The 16,938-nt window shown below is 46.2% G+C and overlaps 1 long non-coding RNA gene across 1 annotated transcript in view; it reads right to left on the reverse strand.

Moving 5' to 3' along the window:
• LOC115070665 overlaps positions 1-16,938 on the reverse strand; it is a 56,033-nt gene continuing 39,095 nt past the window's right edge. Inside the window, exon 3 of the long non-coding RNA XR_003849819.1 lies at positions 1-116. This is a non-coding gene — a long non-coding RNA (uncharacterized LOC115070665). The remainder of the gene's footprint in view (positions 117-16,938) is intronic.

The following is a 16,938-nucleotide window of genomic DNA, read 5'->3' on the forward strand; positions in this document are numbered from 1 at the left end:
GGAGGAGGAGGAGGAGGAGGAGGAGGAGGGAGTCCCCAGCAGGCTCCTTGGAATCTAGGGCTGGGTGGCGCGTTCTCTGATTTCTCCACCGCAGCTGCTCAGTGTGAAGTCTGGCTCTGGAAAAAGAAGGAGGAGAGAAACTGATTATGTAAGAGCAACGCTGCCACTCAGCCACAAGCCAGACAAGACCCACAACGCACAGTGCACCCGCTGCCAGCACTGGGACACCCAGCCTTGGCTGCTAGCATTCAGGGACATAGGCTCACACACATAAGAATGACTCCAAGACACCCCAACTGCTGCTTGGGGCCAAGGAGTGAGTTTCCAAGGCGGACACAGGTTGGTAGCCCTGAGCAGAACAAAAGCAGCCAGTGGGTGTCATTCACAGACCGGGAGGCTGCCTGGAGGAGGCGAGATGCCAGGTAAAGTCTGAGTGACTCAGGCTGCAGGGGAGGCTGGGGAGCTAGAGATGATTCAACCTACACTCACCACCACTGAGTCCTGTCCTGTCACCTGTCTGAGTCCCCTGCCACGTAAAGACCGACAGTTCAGTTTAATTTGAATTCCAGATAAGTCAATTGAGTGTTTGATATGTGATGTTTTAGGTTCCAAATCTCACATGGGACATATTTATGCCAAACAAATATTCATTGTAACCAGGTACAGTAGCATACAACAGTAGTCCTATCCCTTTGGAGGCTGAGGCAGGAGGATAAAGAGGCCAGATGAGGCTATACAGCAAGGCTTTGTCTCCAAAAACAACAGCAACAAAAATGTGAGAGGAATTCAAACCTGTCCTCCTGGTGAGCATCCCTGAAAGTCAATGCCTCCCCGAGGCATCACAACCATGCCTCACAGGACCCTGTAAACTGTGGACCATGGTCTCCCTTTTGAAGGTGGGACTGAGGTGGCCAGCAACAGAGCCAGCTCTGAAATTCAGTTCCTGGCAGACTTCTATTCCATTCCTCTATGAACTCTCTTCCCGTATCTCATCCAGACAGAGGAAATGTTGCAAGTTGAGGGCATGAAAGGAAGCAGGTGTGAATAGGGGGTTCCTCTTGTTTGTGGCATCTGTGGCAACCCCACAGAATGTACCAGATTGGCCCTTAGGCTGGGGGTGGAACTCAGAGAGCTTATCCAGCATGCCTGAGCCCCTGAGTTTGAGCCCCAGCAAAGAGGAAGAAGCTGGAGAGTAGGAAGATCAGGGCCAGTCTGAGTTGGCGAAGGAATTCCTCGCCGTTGACTATCCAGGGATACATAGTTCCAGGTAAGCCTGGGCTACATAGTAAGACCCTGTCTCGAAGCAAAACAAGCAAATAAACCGAACATGCTGAACCATATCATCAGAGCCTCAGGGGCAGGCAGGGCCACATACCCTAAAATTCAGATTGTTCAGATTTACCCACGTGAAGACACCCCTGAGTCTCAGCCCTGCTGCCACCCCCTCCTCTGCCCCACTTTCCTGCTCCTTCTCCTTCTCCCCCATCCCACCCTGGCAACCTTCCTATAGAAGACCACTGTAAACACTATCCTAACTGTGGCTTTTCTTTTTTCTTCCTCATGTAGCTCGGGTTGACATCAGACTCACATGCTATACAGCCAAGGATGACTTCTGGGCCTACTCAAGTGCTAGGATTACTGACATGGGCCATCACACACAGTTTATGTAGTGCTGGGAATTGAACCCAGGGTTCATGCATGCTAGGTGAACTCTTCACCAACTGAGTTATATCCTCAGTCCCAACTCTTATCTTTTTTTGTTATTTTTCTGTGGGCTTATTGAATTCCTTCTCAGTATATAACTCTGAGAATTAGGCAAATTCATAGAGCCATGCAACTACTACAATAACGAAGATTTAAAACACTCTCATCACCCAAAGAAGCCGCCCCCCATCACTCCATAGTGAACCTAGCAGCGGCCCATTTGCTTCCTGTCTAGCACTTTTTCTCTGAATGTCACATAAATAATGCAATCTTAGGGTGTAGACTTTGCATCTCACTTCTCTCACATGACATGATGAAGTCAACGTTCTGCCATGTTGATGTGTGTTGGTAGTTCTCCTTCTCCTTGCTCAGTAATAGTCCCTTGTGTAGACAGATAACTGTCCACCCACTAAAGAGGCATCTGGGTTGATCCAGCTTTTGATGACAAATGAAGAAAGCACGTGCCTCAGCAGACAGGTTTTGGTGTAGATGGAGGTTTCCATCTCTCTTGAGTCCTTCTGTAATTTTGAGTCATGTCCCAAAACCTTTTAGGCCATCTGGGCTCTGCATGCCAGGCACAGAGCCTGGGCTCTCCACCACCACTGCTGTGTCCTTGAACTCTGCTATGTACAGAACTGGGGGGGGGTCCCACAGTCCAGACCCCCCCACCATAAGGAGGTTCTTCACCCTGTCCAAGTTGAACAAATTCTGTCCCAACCTCTGTGTGTGTGTGTGTGTGTGTGTGTGCGTGCAGGTACATACCCATATACTCACACAGAGGCCAGAGGAGGATGTCAGGTGTCCTGCTCTATTGCTTTATATGTTATGCTCAGTCTCTCACTGAGCCTGGTATGTGCGTGCAGGTACATACCCATATACTCACACAGAGGCCATTGTCCTGCTCTATTGCTTTATATGTTATGCTCAGTCTCTCACTGAGCCTGGAGGTAGGCTGACAACCAGTGGACAGCCCAGTGATCCTCCTGTTTCTGTCCTCTACAACACTAGAGTTATAGGTGCATGTGCAGCTAAGCCTGACTTTTTATGTGGTTGCCAGGGATTCAAACTCAGGTCCTCAGGCTTGCACAGCAACAGTTCTTACCTCCTGAACCTGCTGAACCATCTCCCCAGCCCCTGTGGCAGCCTTTTGTTACCTAGACATGTCCTCCGACTACTATACACTATACCGGCAAGCTATAGTGACACCTCTTTCCCAGGTTCAGTTGAAAGGAGGGTCAGCGGGGAGTCAGTTACCCCTCCCACCCAATCAGTCAACCGTAGCTGCATGAAGAGGAGGGGCTAAGGATACATAAGCCAAGAATGCCCCGAGGCACCTCTCTGAGGCACCTCTCTTGCAATTTCTTGCGGCTATCAGGAGGTCACAGGATCTATGTTTGGGTGTGGACATTCCAGCACGGATGTAAATGGAGGAGGGCGCCCACTCTTCTGTAAGTAAAGACCCACCCCATGCACTGTTAGCAAGTCCAATAAACTATTAGGATTTTCCAAATGGTGGTTTTGGAGAGTTCTTGTCTCAGGTTGTTGTAAAGACAGTAGGAGGAAGGAGCCGGAAGCCAATGTGAACCTCTCAGAAGTAAAATTTAACTACACCTCTTCACTCAGAAAAGACCCCAGGACCAAACTCCATCATGCATCTTTGTCTGCCAATCCTCAGTGAAATAGAGTGCATCACAAAGGCTTGGTCACCTTCATGCTATACATGTCTCAAGTCTTGAACCTTGTCACTCTCTGTGGCCCTAGTATGAACCCCACTGAAATGGGGGAATGAGAGAGAGACCCCAAGTAGGCTGCCAAAGGAAATAAATCTGATGACAGACTTTGGAGCTGGGGTGGGAGCACAGAGGAAACCAGGCCACCGACAGAAGCAACTGACACTTAGGCACAAAGGCCTCAGCACTTCCCTGGCAATGAGACCCACCCCCAGGCCTGCGAGCCTTTTGTCCTCAAAATACTGATTTCTGGGGACTGGAGAGATGACTCAGCCACTAAGAGCACTGGCTACTCTTGCAGAGGACCTAGGTTCGAGTCCCAGCACCCACAAAGTGGCTAACAACCGTCTGTAACTCCAGTCCCAGGATCTGATACCCTCTTCTGACGAGGCACGACACGGGTGCACCTACAGTCATACGCATAAAATAAAAATAATAAATAAAAATATTTTGTAAAAGATACTGATTTCCTCCAGTCCCAGGAGGCCTGGGCCTGCATCTTTTCTCCATCTCTACCTCTGTCTCCAGCTCCTTCTCCAGAGTGGAGGTAAAGAGTTTACGCCTTTCCCACTCCACCCGGCCTCTGGGGTTCATAGCATCACCAGGAAGCTCCTGGAAGAAAAAGTGCTAAAAATTTAAAGTGGGTGGAGTGGTCAGCATAGTTCCGTGATGAAGAGCATTTGCAAAGTCACAGAAACAAGTGGAAAGCGAATAGCATTCTCTACAGATCATGGCTTCAGGGTCCTAGGAGGACCAGGGTCAGCAAGAGGGCAGGTGTGTCAGGAAGAGAGGGTGACACTGAGCTGAATCTTCTACAGAGAGAAGAAGCAGGGGCACCTCATTCAGGAAGGATTAGATACAGTTGGGTGTGTTGGAGATTGAACTGCTACATAAATGGGTAGTTCCTGCCTTCCACTGACCTCCATCCCCAGTGCATGAAAACTGTTATTTGCTTTTGTTTTTCTTGAGACAGACACTATGTAGCCCTGGCTGGCCCAGAACTCTCTATACAGACCAGGCTGGCCTTGAACTCACAGAAATCTGCCTGCCTGTCTCCCAAGTGCTGGGGTTAAAGGTATGCATTGCCATGCTCAGCTTAGATAATTGTGTTTTGTTTTTTTTTTTAAGTTGAAAGTCTTACGTTCCAGAAGTAGCAGGTGGGGAGAAGGGAACAAGCAGAGACCTACTGTTGCTTATAAGGTCACATTAAGCTATTTTATTCTTTAATTCAGATGCAGACTTGTTGGCTTTTTGTTTTTTAGACAGGGTCTCATGTACCCCAGACTAGCTTCAATATGTAGGGGCTGGAGAGATGACTCAGAGGTTAAGAGTACTGGGCAGAAGATCTGGGTTCGGTTTTCAGCACCCACATGGTGACTAACAAGCATCTATAATTCCAATTCTAGGGAATCCAACACCCTCTTCTGACCTCTGGGCATTGTACAACACGGGCGTACTTACATACACACAGGCAATATACTCATACACATAAAATAAAAATAATAAAAAATTTCAATATATAGCCAAGGGTGACCTTGAACTTCTGATCCTGTGGTGTCAATACCAGGCCTGGTTTATGCCTGGCTGGGGATTCAGGGCTTCATGCATATAAGGCAAGCACTCTACCAACCAAGCTACATCTCCAGCCTATAATTTGGATTCTAAAAAAACAAAAAAATTGCCGAGTATGGTGGCACATGCCTTTAATTCCAGCACTTGGGAGGCAAAGGCAGGCTGATCTCTATGAGTTCAAGGCCAGCCTGGTCTACATGGTGAGTTCCAGGCCAGCTGGGACTACAGGTGTCTCAAAAAATAAAACACAAAAAAAAAATTTAAAGGAACTCCTGTTGAGTTCCCAAGTCAGGCAGCAAAGACCTGCTCACCGATTAAGAAGTTATATTTGTATAACTAACTGTATTCATAATCTTTTAAGCTTAGACTGTTTTGTAGTTTCCTTTTGTTTTACTTACTAGGTTGGTATCTTGAAATGTGACATTTTACTGCTCAGTGGTGTTCTCACTACCCTGAGATGTTTTATTACTCTGTAATATCTTAAAATTCTATGATGCTTTCCATTCATCATGTCCAACTGCTGATAAAGGTGTGAAACCAAGAAATGGAGAGTTCACCACATGGTGTAATAAAGTGTCTGGTTCAATTAGTCCAAGGAAAGTGTAGATCAAATGTGACAGATGCCTATGAATGTCTCTGGTGCTGTTTTGTAAGCTGCAATGTCCGTTTGATTGATTCCTAGCCCAATTAGCCTGGCCTGACTATAGATCAAAAGGTGGAAGATGTCCTAACCCGGGCTTGCAATACCTACTTTGTATGCTATGATGACCAGGTGAACTCATAAAGGAATTTCCCTGAGATAACATCACACATCATGACGAGATATATGGCCCATAAAATAATGATGTAAAAAGGTCTAAATAGGGGCTGGAGAGATGGCTCAGTGGTTCAGGGTTCAAATCCCAGCACCCACATGGCAGCTAACAACTATCTGTAACTCCAGTTCCAGAGGATCCGACAGCCTCTTCTGTCCTCCACGGGCATTGCATGGCACAGGTGCACTTACCTACATTCAGGAAATACATGCATACACATAGAATAAAAATAATAAAATATTTTTTTAAAAAGGCCTAAATAACCCCCATCTGTACTTCAGTTTGCTCCCCCCCCAAATCGTAGTGCCCTGGTTGTTAATTCTGCAACCACATGCATGTGAAAAGAATGAACAAACTTTCCGACTCTTTCCTGGGTGAATGCTTGATCTCTCAGCTGTTCCAATAATTTTTTTCATAACAACCCTAGGGCCTCACCATCCCTCCCTTTCCAAATCCACCTGCTTTGGTCCTTCTAACCCCTGCCTGAGGGCTAGTACCACCTCAGGTAAGGCCAGTTTAGATCAGCCAAACCCAGACTGAATCAGCTAAGACTAGCTTGAACCAGCAGAGTCTAGCCTAGACCAGCAGAGCCCAGCCTGAATCAGCTGAGCCCAGTCTAGGTCAGAGAGCTCAGGCTGGATTAGCAGAGCTCAGTGCACAGCAGCCAAGTCCAGACTAGATCTCTGGAGATTAGTCTGGAGCAACCCAGCCCAAGCAGGAGCAGCAGAGCTCAACACAGATCAGTAGACATTAGCCTGGATCAGCTAAGCCCAGGGAGGAGCAGCTAACTTCTACCCAGATTACAGGTTGTGCAAAATATCTACTTCCAGCCTCCATATTGTGAGTGATTGTTCCAGAGCTGATGGAGTAGGCTCTCGATGATTGCCTTGACATTCCACAGCCTCTTTTCTGGGCTGGGGCACTGGCTCTAGATTTCAACAGCCGAGATTCCTGCCTGGGAATGACATCCTCTATCAGGATAGCCTAGACTAATTTTCACAGCAGAAGCAGAGTTCCAAGAAAGGGAGCAAGTAAATCAAGGTTCCTTAAATCCTAGACTCAGAACAGTGACACAACTGTCTCTGTCACATGGGGCAGATGGACGCCACTTCTTGACAAAAGGAACAGAGCTACATCATGAGGGCATGGCTAAGTGTGGGTGAAGAATTGGGGCTATGTTTGCAATCCATCTGTTACACCTACCTGGAACATTCTTCTCCCCCCAAAAGGCCAGGCATGACCTAAGAGTCGTTGGGGACAGAATATTGGGTCACCTGCCCAGCCTGACCATTTCCACAAAGATCTCAGAGCTATTCCATACAAGCCTACCTCCTATAGATGATAATGGAGACCTGGTGGGGGAGGGAAAGGGCAACAGGTCCTCCAGGCCTCAACCCATTCTCCTCCTGGGAGCCAAGTCATACCCCCTTAGAATGTGGGAGGCTCAGGCAGCATCTCCAGGGGTAGATCAACAGGGAGGAGAGGGACAGCTGGGCTACTTGGAGGAGCAGGAATTCAAGGTCATCCTCAGCTACATAGTTTGAAACCAGCCTGGGGTACATATGACCCTGAGAAAGAGAGAGAGAGAGAAAGGAAAGAAAGAAAAAGAGAGGGAAAAGAAAGGAAGGAAGGGAGAGAAAGAGAAAAAAATATATATAGCCGGGTATGGTGGTGCACGCCTTTAATCCCAGCACTTGGGAGGCAGAAGAAAGTGGATTTCAGGGAGATTGAGGCCAGTCTGGTCTACATAGCGCATTCCAGGCCAGCTGGAGCTACAGGAAGACCTTGTCTCAAACACAAACAAAAAACAGAAGAAAATAAATATATAGATTCTAGGTTAATGGATTAGGCAAGATTTATAGATCCTCTGTCTGCTTTTGTTTATCTTCCTTTTTCTTGTTTAATTTATTGTTATTATTATTGCTTATTATTATTAATTATATGGTGGTGTGTGTATGTGCATGAGGTCAGAGGATAACTTTGTGGAAATGATTCTCTTCTTCCACCATGGGATTTGGGGATCCAGCTTAGGTCATCAGGCTTTTGTGGGCAAGTGCTTTTACCCTCTGAGCCATTTTGCTGGCCCTCTTTCTTTTTTCTTTCCTTTCTTCCCTCTTTCCTTCCTTCCTACCTTCCTTGAGAGACCTGAGTGACTCCATCTTGGATAAAACCTCCATAGGACTGACCCAGCCCTGGGCCCTGTTCCAAGAAAAACCACAATACTTGGAAGAGATAGAGAACAACTCCCCGGCCAACGGTCAATTAACCAGGGACAGGAAAGTACTAAAAGTCCAGATATGTTTTCAGATTTTCTGAGGCCAGCAGTTTATGGTTTGGCACTGAGCTGCAACCAATCAGATGCTTGCCAGGCTGGAGACCCCCTACTCCCCTACTTGTTGAACTTGCTGAAATAAACCTATAAAAACCTCTGTCTCCCAAAGCAAGGGGTCTCATATCTGAGATCCGCTGAGTCGGGGACAGAGTGGGCCCAAGCTTAAGCTTGTAACAATTAAAAGAACCTTTGTGTATTTGCATCGGTCGGCTCCTTGGTGGTCTTTGGGGTCTCGTGAACTGGGCACAACATCTTGGAGGCTCCTCTGGGATCTCCAAGACCCCCAGGATCTCTAAACCGGAGGGTTCTTGGCCAGCCAGTAAGTGTCTGTTTCTAGTTGTACCTGTCTGTGTCTGTCCAAGCTTTTGTTCTGAGCCTCAAGGCAAACTTGTGAACAATGTGGTCAGGAGCGGTTGGAGTGGACACGCTAGATGACCGTGACCACAGAGGTCTGGAAGACATTCCAGACCTCGGCAGAGGGGATGGAGGGCCCCGGACTCTGTTGATTTCTGTGAAAGGACAAGGCGGGTCACTCCCATGGCACGGCAGTTCGCCGCTGTCCTACTTTCAGTTTTTCTTCCTCATGAGTGGGGGGGAATTTGCTACTTGGCCTTCTGTGTCTTTCTGGCTCTCTGTTTTGTCTTTGGTTGTTTATTTCTCTGTGACTGAGATGGACGCAATGGGACAGACTCCCTCTACTCCCCTGGACCTGGTTCTTGCACACTTTGGAGAGGTTAAGACTTGAGCCCATAACCTCTCTGTTGTTGTCAGGAAGGATAAACTAATTACTTTCTGCAGGTCTGAATGGCCCACTTTTAATGTGGGATGGCCCTCAGAGGGGACCTTTGATCCTGCTGTCATTAACATGGTTGAGAAAATTATTCTTCCACCACGTATGGGACACTTGGATCAAATATCATACATAATGGTCTGGGGAGATTTAGTTAATAACCCGCCTCCTTGAGTCAAGTCTTTTCTTCCTTTACAGAAAACTGAGGCGCTGATGGCTGCAGAACGGAAAACGACAACACAGAAAGCACCTAAGCCTGAAACCAAACCACCAGTACCGTCATTGTACCCTGTTTTACAGGACAGCACAGAAGAAGATCTAATTTTTCCTCCCCCTCCTTACCACCTCCTCCACAGGAGGTACCCCCTCCAGAACCGGCACCCCTGGTACCAGATTCTTCACAGGCATGGGGGGACCGGCTCAGGGGACTAGGAGTCGAAGGGCAGCAACACTGGAGGGTCCAGGCTCTACTGTTCTACCCCTCAGAGTCACCAGCCCCACGGATGAGACTGGCAACCAGCCCCATCACTATTGGCCATTCGCCACTAGAGACCTTTACAACTGGAGAACCCAGAATGCTCCCTTTTCTGAAAATCCTAAGGAGCATATTAATTTATTAGAAACTGTCTTATTCACACAGCAACCCACTTGGGATGATTGTCATCAATTATTACAGGTCCTGTTTACCACAGAGGAAAGGGAATGTATCCAAACAGAAGCCAGGAAGTTAATTCTTGGCAATACTGTTGTCCCTACTACTGACACAACACTGATTGATTCTGCCTATCCACTGACCTGGCCTGATTGGGATTATAATACTGCAGAAGGTAAGGGAAGGCTTCTGGTTTACTGCCAGGCTCTGTTGGCGGGTCTCAAAGTGGCTGCTCGTAGGCCAACTAATTTGGCAAAGGTATATGATATTAGTCAGGAACTAAATGAAAGCCCAGCTGCATTCTTAGAGCGAATAACGGATGCCTTTCACAGGCACACTCCGTTAGATCCGGAGGCCAAAGATAATTTAGTGGTAGTGGCCGTGGCTTTTGTTAACCAGTCAGCTCCGGATATAAAGAAAAATCTCCAAAGAGTAGAGAGACTGGGTGAAAAGAGCTTAAGGGATTTAACAACCTGTGGCCAAGAAAGTGTACAACAATAGGGATAGTGCAGAGAAAAAAACAGATAAAGGCAGAAAGAAGGAAGAACAAGGACCTGGCAAGGATCCTGCTGGCTGCCACTGCAGATTCAGAGGACAGGCGGAGGCGTCTGAGACAGCATTGGGGAAAGGAGTCTCTTGCAGTATGTGGATGACCTGCTTAGGGCAGCAGACAGCCAAGAGGCTTGCATGGATGGCACAGAATGCCTGTTGCAGATGTTGGGAAGCCTGGGCTATCGGGCATCTACTAAAAAGGCCCAACCATGCAAACAACAGGTCCAATACTTGGGCTATATACTCAAAGAAGCACTACTGTAAAAGATGCTGACAAACTGACTTTGGGCCAGAACTTGACCATGCAATTGAAAGAGTTTTAAAGCAGCCTCCAGACAGACGGCTAAGTAACGCCCATATAATTCATTATCAGGCATTACTTCTTAATCTTGCTAGAATCAACTTCCAGGTACCAGTTTCCCTGAATCCAGCCATGCTCTTGCTGGACTCAGACATGGATGACCCCCTGCATGATTGTGACAGAATCCTGGCCCATGTCCACGGTACCTGCTCAGATTTGAGAGATACCCCGTTATCTGATGCTGAAGTAACCTGGTTCACTGACGGGAGCAGCTGGTTCCAGGACGGCAAGAGGTATGCGGGCGGCTGTAGTATCATTAACGGGCGTCATTTGGGCAGAGCCTCTGCCCACTGGCACTTCAGCCCAAAAGGCTGAACTTATTGCCCTAAGGTGCTGGTATTGGGAAAGGACAAAAAGCTTAATGTGTATACGGACAGCCGATTTGCCTTTGCCACCGCGCACGTTCATGGGGCAAAATATCGGGAACAGGGCTTATCGGGAACAGGGAAAGACTGTCAAAATAAAGAAAAAGTCCTAACATTGCTGAAGGCTCTCTGGCTGCCAAAGAAATTGGCAATTATCCACTGCCAGGTCATCAAAAAGGGGACGATCCGATTTCCCAAGGAAACAATCGAGCCGATCAGGTGGCTAAACAGGCTCCCTCCAAATTAACCCAATCTTGGTCACCACACTAATTGACCCAGGTGACCCAAACCTCCCGAAAAGCCCAAATACACCGGGGAGGACCTGAAATGGATAAAGAGACTGCAGAGGACCCAATGCCTGGAAGGATGGTGGAGGTCAGCAGAAGGGAAGCTGATTCTCCCGGAAAAATTAGGAAAACAAATGTTGGCAAAATACACAGTTCTTCCCACATGGGCATCAAGAGGATGCGGGACTTAATTCAACATGCTGAAGTAAAAATCAAGGATGCTAATTTACAGATTAAAGACATTGTCAATGGCTATAAAGCTTGCCAACTCACTAACGCAGTGCCAAATATTAGAAACCCAGGAATCACACTTCGAGGGAGAAAACCTGGAGCCTATTGGGAAACGGATTTCACTGAGGTAAAACCTGACAGGTATGGTTACCGTTATTTGCTAGTCTTTGTAGATACTTTTTCAGGATGGACTGAAGCCTTCCCTACTAAACATGAAATGGTTCAAATGGTGGCAAAGAAGCTGTTGGAAGACCTCCTCCCCAGGTACAGCTTTCCACAGATGACAGGGTCAGATAATGGACTGGCTTTTGTGTCCAAGGTAAGTCAGAGTCTGGCCACAGTTCTGGGGATTGATCAGAAACTACATTGTGCTTTAAGCTCTAACGCTCCTGCTGACAGTACTTAGAGGTGGGCCTCTGGAAGGTAGTTAGGGTTGGGTTAAGGTCACAAGGGTAGGGCCCTGTTCTAGTTTGTTCTTTCATTGCTGTGACAAAATACTCTGACCACTACCAACTTGGGGAGGAAAGGGTTTATTCAGCTTACAACTCCCAGGTCGCAGTTCATCAGGGAGCCCAAGGTAGGAACTCAGGTCAGGAACCTGGAAGCAGGAACTGGAGCACAGGCCATGGAGGAACGCTGCTTACTGGCTTGCTCCCCTGGCCCCTGCTCAGCCTGCTTATGCAACACAGGCCCACCTGCCCATGGGTGGCACCACCCACAGTGGGCTGGGCCCTCCTACATCACTCATCAAGAAGATGCCCCTCAGACATGGCCACAGGCCAGTCCAATAGAGGCAATCCCCCAATTGAGGCTCCCTCAACCCAGGTGTGTCAAGTTGACACTAACACTATCCAGCACAGTCTCTTGTAGCCCAGTCTGGCCTCACCCTATGTAACCAAGGATAACCTTGAACTCCTGATCCTCCTGCCTAACCTCCCCAAGTGCTGGGATTCCAAGTGTGCACCACTTTATGGGGAGCTGGGGATTGAACTCGAGCCCTCATGCATGCTAGGCAAGCACTCTATCAACTGAGCCACATCGCATGATTTTAACAGACCTATAAACAATGACATCCCTGTAGTAATGAAGTAACGAATAGTCCTAATGCCCACACTGTGGAATCTAAATGCTATTTCTCACTAAAAGCATCATTGGAAAAATATTTGATTTCAAGTTTGTGAAAGAAATCGTACAAGATGGATCTGGAAGGTCTTGGAATGCCTGAGAGCAAGGAACTATTAAATTACTGGCGTCATGTCAGTAGGGCAGGAACCTACCAGAAGTCCTCGTTAACTTAATGATAAAATGATTTAAACATCAAAAGAATAATAAAGAGCCACTTGGGAAAATAGCTTGGTGGTTTCTTGTAGTTCACTCTCCAAGGTCGGAGGACCTAGTCTCCTACACATTTACCCAGGAGAAAGAAAAGAAAGCCCACAGAAAGGCCTGCGTGTAAGTTCACTTTCCATTATCATTAAAAATACCCGAGGCTGGATAAAGTATAAAGGAAACAGATTGTCAGGTGTGGTGGCACAGGCCTGGATCTAGCCCTAAGGAGGCTGAGGCGGGAGGGTCATGAGTTGGAGGCTAGCCTGGGCTATGGAGCAAGACCCTGTTAAAATAAAAAACAAAAACGAAACAAATTTTTAAAATCCAAATAACCAAAAACAAATGAGAGAGAGAGAGAGAGAGAGAGAGAGAGAGAGGAAAATAAAAGAGAAAAAGGAAAGGAAAGGAAGAGACAAGAAAAGAAAAAAGAAAAGAAAAGGGGTTTATTTTAGTTCATGGTTTTGGAGGTTTAAGGGTACGAGCACCAGTGGGTTCTAGAAAGAGCCTCGTGGCAGGAGCATGTGTGGAGGGAGGATTACATGGGAAGACAGGGTACCAGAAAACGGGAGGGGCTTGGCCTTGCTCTTTTATAACAATCCTTTTACCCAGAAACAAACTGGGATCCCAGGAGAACTACATGGATTCCTTTCCAAGGCGGTGGCCCCCATAGTCTAGTTATCTTGAATGAGGCTCTTCCTTCTCCTCCTCCCCCCCTCCCCCTCTTCCTCTTCCTCCTCTCCCTCCTCCTCTTTCTCTTTCTGCACTTCTTCCTTGTCTTTTGGAGTTTTTGAGACAAGGTCTCCCTATGTGGTTTAAGTTGATTTTCACTTCATATACAGTCTAGGCTAGCCTCAAACTTGTGGCAATCTTCCTGCCTCAGTGAGAGCTAGGATTGCAGGTGTGTGTTACCAAACCTGGTTAAGCTCCACTTTTTTTTTTTTTTTGGCTTTTAGAGACAGGGTCTCCCTGTAGCCCCAGCTGACCTGGAACTCACTATGTAGAGTGGCCTTGAACTCGCAGAGATCCACCTGCCTCTGCCTCCCGAGTGCTGGGATTACAGGCGTGCGCCACCACGCCTTGCCCTTATGCTCCGCTTCTTAAAGGCTCCATCATCTCTAAGCATTGTTACATGGACAGCCAAGATTCCATGTGCATACTTGGGGGACAAACAGAAACCATATCCAGGACATAATGATCTATGCACCTTGTGTGTTGCAACTTTGTCATAATTGCAAAAACCTGAATGAAAAGATGATGTGTTGTGCAATTTCATTTATATGCAATGTCCTGATCAAGCCAGTCCTTAGAGACAGAGCGTTAGTGGTTGCCAGGAGAGAACAGGGAGTGAGAACTAATGAATGATTTGTTTGGCGATGATAAAAATGCTTTGCTGATTGTCACATAACTTCATGATTTAAAAAAAAGCACCAAAATTTTACAGTTTAAAGTGGCAAATTACTAGGCATGTAAATGATCCTTAAACATAAGGAGAGACTGGAAGCACATCACTCAGATACGTTACATGAATCATCTTGCTGGGCTCTTTTTTAAAAATTTGTTTTTTATTATGTGAATGTGTGTGTACCTGTATGTATGCACCATGTGCAGGCATGAAGGAGGTTAGAAGAAGGCAGCAGATCTCTTGGAACTGGAGTTATAGGTGGTTGTGAACAGCCTGGTGCCAGTGCTGAGAATCAAACCCCAGTCCTCTGCAAGAACAGTATGTGCTCATTACCACTGAGATCTCTCCAGTCCCAAATATTGGTCTGGTTTTTGTTTTTATCTTTTCTGAGACAGTATCTGACTTTATAGTTCCAGCTGGCCTGGAACTCACTATTGTAGACCAGGTTGGTCTTGAATTCACAGAGATCCTGCCTGCCTCCCAAGTGATGGGATTAAAGGTGTGCACCACCATGCCCAACTCTTGTTGGGTTTTTGATTCAAGCACATACTTAAAAGGAGATGTTTTAGGGCCAGTAAGGTGACTCAGTGGATAAAAGCACTTCCATGCAAGCCTGATGATCTGAGTTTGATCCCTGGAACCCATGGAGAGGTGGAAGGAGAGAAAAGACTCCACAAAACTGTCTTCTGACAATTGGAGTTTTTGAGAGAGAGGAAAATAAGAGAAGAGGACCTGAGTTTGATTCCCAGCACCCACATGGTGGCTAACAACCATCCAGTTCCAGGAGGCCAACACCCTCTTCTGACCTCTGCAGGTATTGCATGACACAGGTACACTTACATGCATGCAGGCAATATACTCATACACATAAAAGAAAATAAAAATAGCCAGGTGTGGGGGCCCACACCTTTAATCCCAGCACTCGGGAGGTAGAGGCAGGTGGATCTCTGTGAGTTCAAGGCCAGCCTGGTCTACATAGTGAGTTCCAGGACAGCTGAGGCTACAGGGAAACCCTGTCTCAAAAAGACAAAAAATAAATAAATAAATAAATAAAAAGTAATAGGAATAAAATATTAAAAATAGTATAACTTAATAGACAATGTGTATAATTTAAGATTTGTTTGTGATTTTTTCACTGCATTATGGTGTGTGTATGTGTGCGTGGTGTATGTGTGTGTGTGTGTGCATGTGTGTGTGTACCTGTGTATGTGTGTATATGTGTGTGTGCATGTGTGTGTATGTGTGTGTAGGACAGAAATTGACACTGGGTGTCCTCCTCTTGTTTCTCCACCTTATTCTCTCCCTGAGCCTGGAGCTCGCTAATTCAGATAAACTGGTGGAACAGCAAGCTCCAGGGATCTGCCCGCCTCAGTCATCCTAGTGCTGGGATTATAGGCGCATGCTTCCTTGCCCAGCTTTTATACGTGGGTGCCAGGGACCTGAACTCAGGTTCTCCTGCTTGCCCAGCAAGCACTTTACTGATTAAGCTGTCTCCCTAACCCCATATATTCTTTTGCACCTGACTTTTAAGAAAAAATTTTATTGAAAAAATCATAGTGGGGTTGGAGAGATGGCTCAGTGGTTGAGTACTGGCTGCTCTTACAGAAGACCAGGGTTCGATCCCCAGCACCCACATGGCAGCTAACAACTGTCTGTAACTCCAGTTCCAGGGGAATTAGACCTTCTCTTCTGACCTCTGTGGGCATTGCACAACATAGGCATACTTACATACATATAGGCAATGCATTCATACACATAAAACTTAAAAAATAATAAATAATAAAATATTTTTAAAAGCAGAAAATAAAAATAGGGGTTAGATAGGTGACTCTGTGCTTAAGAACACTAGCTACACTTGAAGAAGACTCGGGTTTGGTTCTCAGCACCTACATGGCAGCTAACAACTGTCCATAACTGCAGTGCTTCCGCAGGCACCAGGCACACACATGGTACACTTACATATATGAATATATGTAAATAAACAAACAAATAAATAAATAAAATCTTTAAAAGTACAGATACAAAAGACATAAATCAAATGTGTCAATTAAAGAATTATTGGAGACCACTCACACCTTGAAACTGCCACCTGACCAAGAAACAGAACCTGGTCAACCCCTTCATGCACCTCACCCCAAGCCCCTCCCTCAAGAGTAGCCACCATCCTAACAGTGATCACAATCACCTTGTTGAGTTTCTCTGTATTTCTTTCAATTAGCTGTCCTGCCCTGGACATGTAGCCCAAGCTAGCCTCTAGCTAGCTACATAGCTGAGGATAATGTTGAACTTCTGATCCTCCTGCTTCTACCTCCCAAGTACTAGGATTCCAGGCATGTGATGCAGTGCCGTTAATCTCCTTTAATCTATAAGGTTTTTGCCTCCATTCCTATTTCCCTTATAATTCTTATAATTTTTCCTTTATAATTCTTCAGTTGAACAATTAGAAACTTTTCATATGTAAAATCTTATGATAGAACTTATATATAAATCTTATTGCTGCATGGTGGTGCCTGCCTTTAATGCCAGCACTTGTGAGGCAGAGGCAGGCAGATCTCTGAGTTTGAGGCACCTGGTCTACATAGTGAGTTCCAGGTCAGCCAAGGCTGTACAGTGAGACCCTGTCTCAAAATAAATAAATAAATAAATAAATAAATAAATAATTAGTGGGTAAAAGCACTTGCTGTGTAAGCATGAGGATCTGAATTTGGCTCCCAACATTAAAAAATAACAAAACAAAATAAAACAAAAAAAAACAACCAGATATGGCCATAAAAAAATAAAGAAAACAAATAAAAATAAGCAAATAAATCTTATAC

Source organism: Nannospalax galili, unplaced genomic scaffold (genome assembly GCF_000622305.1).
Source record: "Nannospalax galili isolate Female #2095 unplaced genomic scaffold, S.galili_v1.0 scaffold56, whole genome shotgun sequence".
Taxonomy (NCBI): domain Eukaryota; kingdom Metazoa; phylum Chordata; class Mammalia; order Rodentia; family Spalacidae; genus Nannospalax; species Nannospalax galili.